The following is an 11,576-nucleotide window of genomic DNA, read 5'->3' as shown; positions in this document are numbered from 1 at the left end:
CCAGATTAATATGAAGGATATTGCCAAATATTTTTTTCTTAGTATCTTATGCTGTTTTCCCATTCTTATAAAATTTCTAACAAAAGTTAAATAAATGAATCGATTAACCATCTGCAATAATGTGTTCATACAGTCCATCTAAGGGTGGCATTCACTGTATTACAAAGATTACGGCATTCCCATAGACTTCCCTTCGAAGTCCACCAGTTCACAACATACAAAATGAGCCAATTAGAGTAACTGATTAAAGAAAGAATACCCTGCCACAGATCACAGACTAGTCCGTATGGCCTCCAAACATTGAAGTTATCCATTTTTCCTCTCCTCTCAGTGCCTCACCTTGTCCTAAACTGTCCCATGAATCAAGCGCTTACACTTATTATTTGCAGGAAAAATCCAGAGTTTGCACGTGCATCATTACTGCGAAAAAGACTGGCGTTTTGCACTTTCGCTTGGTGGGTTCTGCTGTACCTTCTGGCCCCCTCCGCACCACCCACGGGATCCAAGCACTCTACAGCGTCACCCTATTCTCTGCTCTAACTGACGGGACACGCTGTCAATGGGGCCATAGCAGAAGGAAATCAGGTATGGAAACCACTCCCTCTTCCTCATCTTTATCTCTAATGTCAGTTTGAACAATCCAGAATTGACTTCCTAATGAAGTATTAGTTTCATTCTTAACAATATATGCATACCATTTACTTGGATTACATATTTGTTTCCAATTAAAGATGGTTAAACCTGGGTTGAGGGCTGTAGCATTTAGGTCAGAGCATTGCATATCTTTGTGACACTCATCCACAACGTTTTTGCTGTAATGCCTCATCAAGAGTGACTTTTCTTCTCTAATATGGGTGAATCTTTTCTCTACCTTTAATTTTTCTCTACAGGCTTGATACGCTTTTTAGGATGATCAGTTGCCTTATAGCTCAAGTGCAAGGTTTAAACTCAAAAAGTTCTACGCTAAAGAATATTTTACCACTGCTTTGCAAAATGTTGTGTAGAACTGGCAACAACAATGTACCCGTGCTGCAGGTATTGCAATCGTATATCAATCACTCTTTATTTTGTACATATCCCTTTTATTATGTTCACTCTGAGCTGTATAGTAAGAAATTTATTTTGTCACCGCCATGTCAGCTTTCAAGGGAACATAACATTTTTTCTATAGACCATTACTCTATGTTGGATGATCGACAGAACTAAGTTCATACAGTTCTAGTCCATCTGCAGGAAAGTGTTCACACGGTTCCCCTCAAACACAAGGTGGTATTCACATACGCAATATGTGCTACAAAAAAATTACAACCTCCCTACAGATATATAGATTTTGCTTTATAACACCACCAATTAACAACATAAGGAAAGAGCCAACTAGAATAGGAATACCTAGCCACATGTAAGCGTGATGGATTGCAGGGTAAGAAGACATGGATAACTTACCAGCAATAGTAGTGGACCTGGCAAGTCCTCTACACAGAAATGATCATGGATGGATCACTAACCCTGACCTGAATATTATGCACAGGTTATTGTCAACAATATTTACAACTTGACAAAAGTACACAAAATTAGAACAAAAATGTGATAACTTACGCGCAACTATGCCATGTTTTGTCAGGAACGGTATGATGTGACGAAGCTTGACAAAGTAAGAGAATGGGCCTCCCGAACCTCCATGTAGGATTCCAATGACCTTTCCTCTTCCATCCAGCAGTGGAGCTCCAGAGCTCCCGTTTTCACTCGCGATTGTTACTTGCAGGAGCCTCATCCCATACCCAATAGGGTTGTCCACCTTCTTCACTAAATCATAGAGTGCTCTTGAAATGTGACAAATACTACCTTTAACCACAGTCCGGTGTTGCAAAGGAGGCCACGAAAGCATAATACACTCATCAAGTTGCACAGGAAGGACTGAACTGAAGGTAAGAGGAGGATGGCTGACGCTGCAGTCACTATCCAAGTTCTTCAGATTCACTCGTGGCACGGAGATGAGGAGCAAGTCCTGTTCACAATCTATGCCAATAATTGTAGCTGAGGCATACTTCCTTTTAGTATGTGTATGTTGCCCAGGTCGACTGAAACTAACCTCATAGTGGTCACAAAGTACATCTGTATGGAAATACGTTTTGGCAAGACGAACAGAAAGAGGTTTTGAAACTGTGTAGACATGCTCCATGAGATGGGCACTTGATAAGATAATGATCTCCCTTGTTCTAACTTCGACAACAGACCCAGTGGCACATTTGCCTTTCGGATTCAGCGCCTCTGCTCTTTCCCCCACTGGCACAGTTTTGGCTTTCTCCATAAGATCTTCCAGTTTACTCTTGAAGTCCAAATTAGGAGAGATATTCACAAAAAATATGGAATCCTTGGTCTGCTGAACGATCCATTTTTCCAAATGAGCCGAGAAGGCATTTGGTGCAGCAGCCATCTGGCAACAGGAAAAAGGAAAGACAACCGTTTAGAAACACTATGTTTAATATGATGTACAGGGCAAACAAAAAGAACATAACTGAGCAGATTCGGGGAGCATACCGCCTCGTATCAGACAACCACAGCTGCCTCCGTGCTGGCTAAGAAAGGAGGTGGCAGTGATCGTAAGCGCGAAGATTGTAGAAGATGGGATTACAGAAGGTATATGGCGATGAGCAACAACTGCACCCCTGAATAGCATGACGGTAGACAAAAAGTCATAAACAGAAGCTGACCTTCCCAAGAAGCAACTCAGTTAACAGCATTGCAAGAATATATCAATCGATATTGTCTACTTGATTTTCCCAGATATAAGACATCCAGCATGGTGACATAAGCATGTCCCATATACTACTAATATGATACTGAATGCATATACCAGCCATCATGTGTTCTTCTCAGTTCTTACTGTGGGTTTAAACAACTATGCTATAATTGCCTATAATGGTACAAATTCAGTGTCTTGTAATGCATGATTCTAGCAACATGGCAGTGAAACGTCATGGCATGTTACATCTTATATGAAAGAGTGGACACGTGCAAATCGGAGAAGACTAAGAAAATTATAAATGCACATATTTAAAAAATTAAAAAGCCACAAATCTGAAAAGACGTAGTTAAGCAGAGCTAGGGGGCACATAGACATACAGGAAAAGGGATGGTTTGGCGGCTTCTTCGCCCGGAGAATCACCTTGGCAGCCAATCGCTTGTTCCTGTTGCACAGCCAGGAGTAGGGGCCCTGGTTGTCGCCACCACCCTGGTCGCTACTGCAATCCCCACCGTGGCAAAAACGCAAGAAGGCGTCGGCCCCCTCTCGTTTTTCCCTCGATTGCTCGCAGTGCCACCTCCGCCAAACCCTAGATTGAAGCGGAGCAGGGGCTGCACGTCGGTACCCGCGCCGCCTCCTTGTAAACTCTTCAGTCACCGCTCTTGTGCACGGTGCTGCCACCACGGCACCACCAGTTGCCAATGACAAGGAAGTGAAGTCAGAGAAGAGATTGCGGGGCAGACAGCACAGGGAGGAGAAAGCCGAGTAGTTACCGGGGCCGCCGCTCCGGTGTCCACGGGCACGCCGCGCCTCGCAGCAGCTACCGAGTGCACGGGCCCGCCGCGCCCCCCGGCCGCCGCAATCTTAGGGATGGGTGTCTCGCACTTGCTGGCCTCGTGGATTTATTATGGTTTTTGGCCCGTCACCGCGGCGATTTTATATTTTGCCCCACCTTTCTTTGGCCCTATTTGGATCCCTCAGTTAGAGTTAGATTTGGTTAGTTTGGCCTCAACTAGCTCTAAAGGATCCAAACACATGGGTTAGTTTTAGCTAGTTGGATCTAACCCATGTAAAAAACTATCCCGGTAAAGAGGTGCTAGTTGGGCTAGTTTTACTGGGGCCCACTAAAAAAATCTCCCTCCCGCACCAGATCCCTCCGTCCCGCACCCTCCCTTCGCGACTCCTCTCCCGTTCCCCATCGCGCCGCCGCCTAAGCGCCGCGCCGGCGGAACCCCAGGCGCGCCCTCCTCCGGCCGCCGCTCGCCCTCCTCCGGCCGCCGCTCGCCCTCCTCCGGCCGCCGCTCGCCCTCCTCCGGCCGAAGATCGCCCCACTCCCCCGTCACCGGTCGTCTCTCTCTCTCTCTCTGTCGTGCATGGTGGCGGCGCATCTACCAGAGATCCAGCGAGAGGTGAGTTCGTTCATTCTTTCTGTACTCGTGCTCTCCCTCACCCTACGCACCCATCTCTCTAGCAACGGCTCGTGGCCGGGATTTGAGCCGGCGGGGCGGCTGGATCCGTCGGAGCCGGCAACTGGGGCTTGGGTGGAGTGAGTGGCCGGTGATTGAGGACTAGGCGGCGGCTGTGTGCATGTGGCTGGTGCATGCATGAGCAAGAACAATGGTTGTGCATGTGGCTGATGCATGCATGAGCAAGTCAGCAGGAGTAGTCTGCCCTCCTTCTCTCCGTAGGAAATTTCTTGCTGTTCTAGATTCTTGCATCCTAATTTGTTGGGGGAACTTCTGATTAGGTATTCTGTACTATTTTTTGTTAACAGAACGGGCAGTGATGGTTAAAAGAAAACTATTGATGCATTTTACATAAGAAAAAGAGTTGAATGTGAAGAACATTAACTGAATCAGAGTGTGAAGCTAATGAACCAACAGTAACTGAATCAGAACACCCTGTTCAGCCTCCTCTCTTGTTGCAGATGTTTTTGTGCAAATTTAGAGCATTAAGAAACAAAGAGCTGATCTATATAGTGTGATCAACTCAATGCTTCATCATTAAATAATATTTTGGTACAATTTCATTTTTTTATGCACTAGCTGTTATAAATAATCATAGTTAGAAATGTATCTCATAAGTTAACATGGACAAGATTACTTATTCCGGAGAAGAGAACGGCTGCGTGTGCGGTGTTGAGTTCGGCTTGCTTGTAGCACTTCCTGGATGCGCTACTGATTCTTCTCTTCTGGTGCAGGTAGTATAGCTTGGAGCAAAGCACCCGTGATGGACGGAGACGGCTTCGACGTGTGGAGTTCTGAAGTGTGTGTTAAGATGTTGAACCTATTTAAATTGTTGCATGTGGAACCTATCATGTGTTTGTGAGGTGTTGAACTATTATCTATGTTGAACCTATTTTGTTTTATCTGCGGGCTGAATTAATTTCATTTGCTTACATTCCTTCAAGTTTTATGATATGTGTTGACAATTTGATACATGTGTTGAAGCAGGAGGAAGAAGAATATGATGGAGGTAGCACAAGTGAGGATGAGATCATATCCATGTGCCGCAACAATTTGGTGCAGTCTGAGAATTTATCTTGAAGTAAAATTTATCATGTTTTTGATACTTGATTTGTAAAGATAATTTGTTTATGTCATTACTGAGCGGGAGGAGGCCACACAAGATCCGACCACAACGAATCCGGTTGAAAAGAGGGCCAAATGATTGAGAAGTGCATTTATTGTCAATCTAACCCTCTTATCGAAACACCACAAAAGCTAAAGTTAGTTCAGGGTTAGTCACAAGTTAAAAACCAACTCTAACCTCTAACTAAGTTAGAGGATCCAAACAGGGCCTTTGTCAAATTGATCGCTTGCCCCTTTTTCCTTCTGTTTTTTATCGGGGAGGACTTCTTTTTACCTCGTTCCCTAAAAAAACATGTAAGATGTTGGCCCTCGTGACGGAGCATGATGGTTAACAGTAAGGTAACTGCTGGTTGTATCTAATCATGTCATCTATAGTGAGTCGATTAGCTATTGAAATTTAGTCCGTCGATTAGCTACTAGTGATCTAAACACTTTTATATTTCTTTACATAGGGTTTGAGAAAAATCCACATTACAACACTGAACTTACCACACGGTTTGATATCCAACCCTCAACTACAAAACCGGTCATTCTACAGCCCCAAACTAACCACCTGGTTAAAAAATGAACCTTCAATCCGGTTTCGAGTCATTTGAGTGGTTTGACGGCATTGATCGGTGACTGGGCAGTGCCAAATCAGCATCTCACTCGTTGATTTCTGACCCGAGATCTACAAATCAGTCGTCGCCGCCTTGTGTGATAGCCCCGCCGCCCCTGACTGCATCCACCACCAGCGACCAACTAGTGGCGTTGCACCAACCCGCCCAATCTCCTGCCCCCGCGGGCTAGCAGGAGCTCGCCCTACCCCACTCGTGTCGCCGTCCCGCACTTCCTAGACACGTTCCACCATGGGAGACCGACTTACGGCCTGCTCCACTCGCCTGGCCCCTCCCTCTGGCTCCCGAAGACGCTCCCTCTCCCTCGACCAATGATGACCCACAATTGTAGGGGATCAATCATAGTCCTTTCAATAAGAGTGTCGAACCCAATGAGAAGCAGAAGGAAATGACAAGCGGTTTTCAGTAAGGTAATTTCTGCAAGCACTGAAATTGTTGGTAACGAGTAGTTTGATAGTAAGATAATTTATAACGAGCAAGTAACGGTAACGGTAACAAAAGTGCAGCAAGGTAGCTCAGTCATTTTTGTAGCAAAGGACATGCCAAAACAATCTCTTATAATAAGCAAAGCGTTCTTGAGGGCACACGGGAATTTCATCTAGTCATTTTCATCATGTTGGTTTGATTCCCGTTCGCTATTTTGATAATTTGACATGTGGGTGGACCGGTGCTTGAGTGTTGTTCTTACTTGAACAAGCCTCCCACTTATGATTAACCCCCTCGCAAGCATCCGCAACTATGAGATAAGTATTAAGATAGAATCTAACCATAGCATTAAACATATGAATCCAAATCATCCCTTGCGAAAAAGCGAATAAACTAGGGTTTAAGCTTCTGTTACTCTAGCAACCCATCATCTAATAACTACACCAAATGCATTCCCTTAGGCCCAAAGATGGTGAAGTGTCATGTAGTCGACGTTCACATAACACCACTAAGGGGATCACAACATACATATCATCAAAATATCAAACGAATATCAAATTCACATGATTATTTGCAACATGACTTCTCCCATGGCCTCAAGAACAAGGACAACTACTTACAAAAAATATTCATGCTCAAGATTAGAGGGATATTAAATAGCATAATGGATCTGAACATATAATCTTCAGGGATTGCCATGCAACGGATGCACTAGAGCTATAAGTGTATGAAAGCTCAAAAAGAAATTAAGTGGGTGTGCATCCAACTTGCTTGCTCATGAAGACCTAGGGCAATTTGAGGAAGCCCATCGTTGGAATATACAAGCCAAGTTCTATAATGAAAAATTCCCACTAGTATATGAAAGTGACAACATATAAGACTCTATCATGAAGATCATGGTGCTACTTTGAAGCACAAATGTGGAAAAAAGATAGTAGCATTGCCCCTTCTCTCTTTTCTCTCATTTTTTTGTTTGGCTTCTTTAGCCTTCTTTTTTTGTTGGCTTCTTTGGCCTCTTTTATTTTTTTTCCTCCCATGGGACAATGCTTTAATAATGAAGATCATCACACTTTTATTTACTTACAACTCAAGAATTACAACTCGATACTTAGAACAAAATATGACTCTATATGAATGCCTTCGATGGTGTACCGGGATGTGCAATGACTCAAGAGTGACATGTATAAAAATTATGAACGGTGGCTTTGCCACAAATACTATGTCAACTAGATGATCATGCAAAGCAATATGACAATGATGAAGCGTTTCATAATAACAGGAACAGCGGAAGTTGCATGGCAATATATCTCGGAATGGCTATGGAAATGCCATGATAGGTAGGTATGGTGGCTGTTTTGAGGAAGGTATATGGTGGGTGTATGGTACCGCGAAAGTTGCGTAGTACTAGAGAGACTAGCAATGGTGGAAGGGTGAGAGTGCGTATAATCCATGGACTCAACATTAGTTATAAAGAACTCACATACTTATTGCAAAAAATCTATTAGTCATCGAAACAAAGTACTACGCGCATGCTCCTAGGGGATAGATTGGTAGGAAAAGACCATCACTCGTCCCCGATCGTCACTCATAAGGAAGACAATCAATAAATAAATCATGTTCCAACTTCGTTACATAACAGTTCACCATACGTGCATGCTACGGAAATCACAAACTTCAACACAAGTATTTCTACAATCCACAATTACTCACTAGCATGACTCTAATATTATCATCCTCATATCTCAAAACAATCATAAGGAATCAAACTTCTCATAGTATTCAATGCACTTTATATGGAATTTTTTATTATATCCCTCTTGGATGTCTACCATATTAGGACTAAATTCATAACCAAAGCAAATTACCATGTTGTTTAAAAAAAATATTAAAATAATATAAGTGAAGCATAAGAGTTCAACAATTTCTATAAAATAAAACCACCGCCGTGCTCTAAAAAGATATAAGTGAAGCACTAGAGCAAAATTGCCTAGCTCAAAAGATATAAGTGAAGCACATAGAGTATTCTAATAAATCATGATTCATGCGTGTCCCTCTCAAAAGGTGTGTACAACAAGGATGATTGTGGGAAACTAAAAAGTAAAGACTCATATCATACACGACGCTCCAAGGAAAACACATATCATGTGGTGAATAAAAATATAGCATCAAGTGAAGTTACCAATAGATGAAGATGAAAGAGGGGATGCCTTCCGGGGCATCCCCAAGCTTAGGCTCTTGGTTGTCCTTGAATATTACCTTGGGGTGCCTTAGGAATCCCCAAGCTTAGGCTCTTGCCACTCCTTATTCCATAGTCCATCAAATCCTTACCCAAAACTTGAAAACTTCACAATACAAAACTCAACAGAAAATCTCATGAGATTTGTTAGTATAAGAAAATAGAATCACCACTTCTGGTACTGTTGTGAACTCATTCTTTATTTATATTGGTGTAATATCTACTGTATTCCAACTTCTCCATGGTTCATACCTCCGATACTACCCATAGATTCATCAAAATAAGCAAACAAGACATAGAAAACAGAATCTGTAAAAAAAACAGAACAGTCTGTAGCAATCTTAATACTTAAAATACTTTTGTATCTCCAAAAATTCTGAAAAATTAGGACAACAAAGGAAATTTTTATATCAATCTTCTTCAAAAGGAATCAGTATTTTATCGCACTTTTGTTAAAAATGAGAATTATATTACTGGGCACAGAAGTTTCTGTTTTTTCAGCAAGATCAAATCAACTATCACCGTAAGCTATCCCAAAGGTCTTACTTGGCACAAACACTAATTAAAACACAAAAATACATCTAACCAGAGGCTAGATGAATTATTTATTGCAAAACAGAACCTAAGAAAGCAAGATCATAATAAAATTGGGTTGCCTCCCAACAAGCGCTATTGTTTAACGCCCTTAGCTAGGCATAAAACATAGATCTAGGTATTGTCATCTTTGGTAGCAATCCATAAGTAGCTCTCATAATAGATTCATATGGCAACTTAATTTTTCTTTCTAGGAAAGTGTTCCATGCCCTTCCTTAACGGAAATTGAAATCTAATGTTTCCTTCTTTCATATCAATAATTGCACCAATCGTTCTAAGGAAAGGTCTACCAAGAATAATAGGACACGTAGGATTGCAATCTATATCAAGAACAATGAAATCTACGGGCACATAATTCCTATTTGCAACAATAAGAACATCATTAATCCTTCCCATAGGTTTCTTACTAGTGGAATCCGCAAGATGCAATTTTAAAGAACAATCATCAAATTCACGGAAACCTAACACATCACATAAAGTTTTTGGAATCGTGGAAACGCTAGGACCCAAATCACACAAAGCATGGCACTCATAATCTTTAATCTTAATTTTAATAGTAGGTTCCCACTCATCATAAAGTTTTCTAGGAATAAAAACTTCCAATTCAAGCTTTTCTTCAAAAGATTTCATCATAGCATCAACGATATGTTTAGTAAAAGCTTTATTTTGATTATAAGCATGAGGAGAATTCAACATGGATTGCAACAAGGAAATACAATCTATTAAAGAACAATTATCATAATTAAATTCCTTGAAATCCAAAAGAGTGGGTTCATTGCTACTTAAAGTTTTGACCTCTCCAATCCCACTTTTATCAATTTTTGCATCAAGATCTATAAACTCCGAATCATTGGGACGCCTTCTAAAGTTGACTCATCTCCAGTCCCATATTTATCAAGATTTATATTGGAATCACATCATTATTTTCACGAAACTCCGGTTTAGCGGCCATCTTATTTATCAAAGTGGTTTGTTTATTGGAAATTTGGCCAACTAAATTTTCAAGATGAGCAAATTGAGATTTAAGACCATAAAATTCTTTAGACATATCATCGAGCTCTTTATTCATATACTCCATAAAAGATTTCTTCTCCTTGAGCTTGTTCCTAAAGAAACTATTATGCTCAAATTGTAAGGACAAGAAGCTCCTAGTATTATTTTCAATCTCTTCCAACTTCTTATAATAAGGATCGAAGTTCTTAGGTTGAGCCATCAAGGCTAGCTAACGCACGAATGAACAAAAAGCAAACGGGAAGACGAACGGAAGAGGGGCGAAAGAAAAGGGCAAATCTTTTCGAAAATCATTTTTGAAGTGGGGGAGAGGAAAATGAGAGGCAAATGGCGAATAATGTAATGCAAGAGATTAGAGTTTTATGACGGGTACTTGGTAGGCTTGATGTAGATCTTGACTTGGCATAGATCTCCTCGGCAATGGCGCCAGAAATTCTTCTTGCTACTTCTTGAGCTTGCGTTGGTTTTTCCCTTGAAGAGGAAAGGGTGATGCAGCATAGTAGAGATAAGTATTTCCCTCAGTTAAGAACCAATGTATCCATCCAGTAGGAGAAGAATGCGCTAATTACCAATACATGCACAAACAATCAAACACTTGCACCCAACGCGATAAAGGGGTTGTCAATCCCTTCATGGTCACTTGCAAAGGTGAGATCTGATAGAGATACATAAATAAAACTAAACAAAAGATAAAATATTTTTGGGTTTTTTGGTTTATAGATCTGAAAATAAAAGATTTCAAAATAGTAGATCGGAAACTAATATGATGGAAAATAGACCCGGGGGCCATAGGTTTCACTAGATGCTTCCCTCTTGAAGGCAAATAATACGATGGGTGAACAAATTACTGTCGAGCAATTGATATAAAAGCGCAAAGTTATGACAATATCCATGGCAATGATTATGAAATATAGGCATCACGTCCGTGTCAAGTAGACCGACTCGTGCTTGTATCTACTACTATTACTCCACACATCCACCGCTATCTAGCATGCATCTAGAGTATTAAGTTCATAAAGAACGGAGTAACGCCTTAAGTAAGATGACATGATGTAGAGGAATAAACTCATGCAATATGATGTAAACCCCATCTTTTTATCCTCGATGGCAAAAATTCAATACGTGTCTCGCTACCCCTACTTTGTGACTGGGTAAAATCACGCAAGATTGAACCCAAAGCTATAAGCACCTCTCCCATTGCAAGAAAAACCAATCTAGTTGACCAAACCAGACCTATAATTCGAAGAGAAATACAAAGATATCAAATCATGCATATAAGAATTCAGAGAAGATTGAAATAATATTCATAGATAAGTTGATCATAAATCCACAATTCATCGGATCTTGACAAACACACT

The 11,576-nt window shown here is 41.2% G+C and overlaps 1 long non-coding RNA gene across 2 annotated transcripts; it reads left to right on the top strand.

Moving 5' to 3' along the window:
• Positions 1 to 3,859: 3,859 nt before the first annotated feature.
• Positions 3,860 to 5,436, top strand: LOC125518946 (uncharacterized). 2 transcript variants are annotated; one of them, XR_015611895.1, is made up of 3 exons: positions 3,860 to 4,152; positions 4,944 to 5,072; positions 5,197 to 5,436. It is a non-coding gene; the product is annotated as an uncharacterized LOC125518946 (long non-coding RNA). The 2 variants fall into 2 exon arrangements; XR_015611894.1 differs by having other exon boundaries at positions 3,862 to 4,152; positions 4,944 to 5,008.
• The last annotated feature ends 6,140 nt before the right edge of the window (positions 5,437 to 11,576 follow it).

This window comes from Triticum urartu, chromosome 7A (assembly GCF_056163025.1).
Source record: "Triticum urartu cultivar PI428250 chromosome 7A, HENAU_Tu73, whole genome shotgun sequence".
NCBI classification, from domain to species: domain Eukaryota; kingdom Viridiplantae; phylum Streptophyta; class Magnoliopsida; order Poales; family Poaceae; genus Triticum; species Triticum urartu.
Note: the sequence above shows the minus strand (reverse complement) of the source record. Positions and strands in the feature narration are given on the sequence as shown.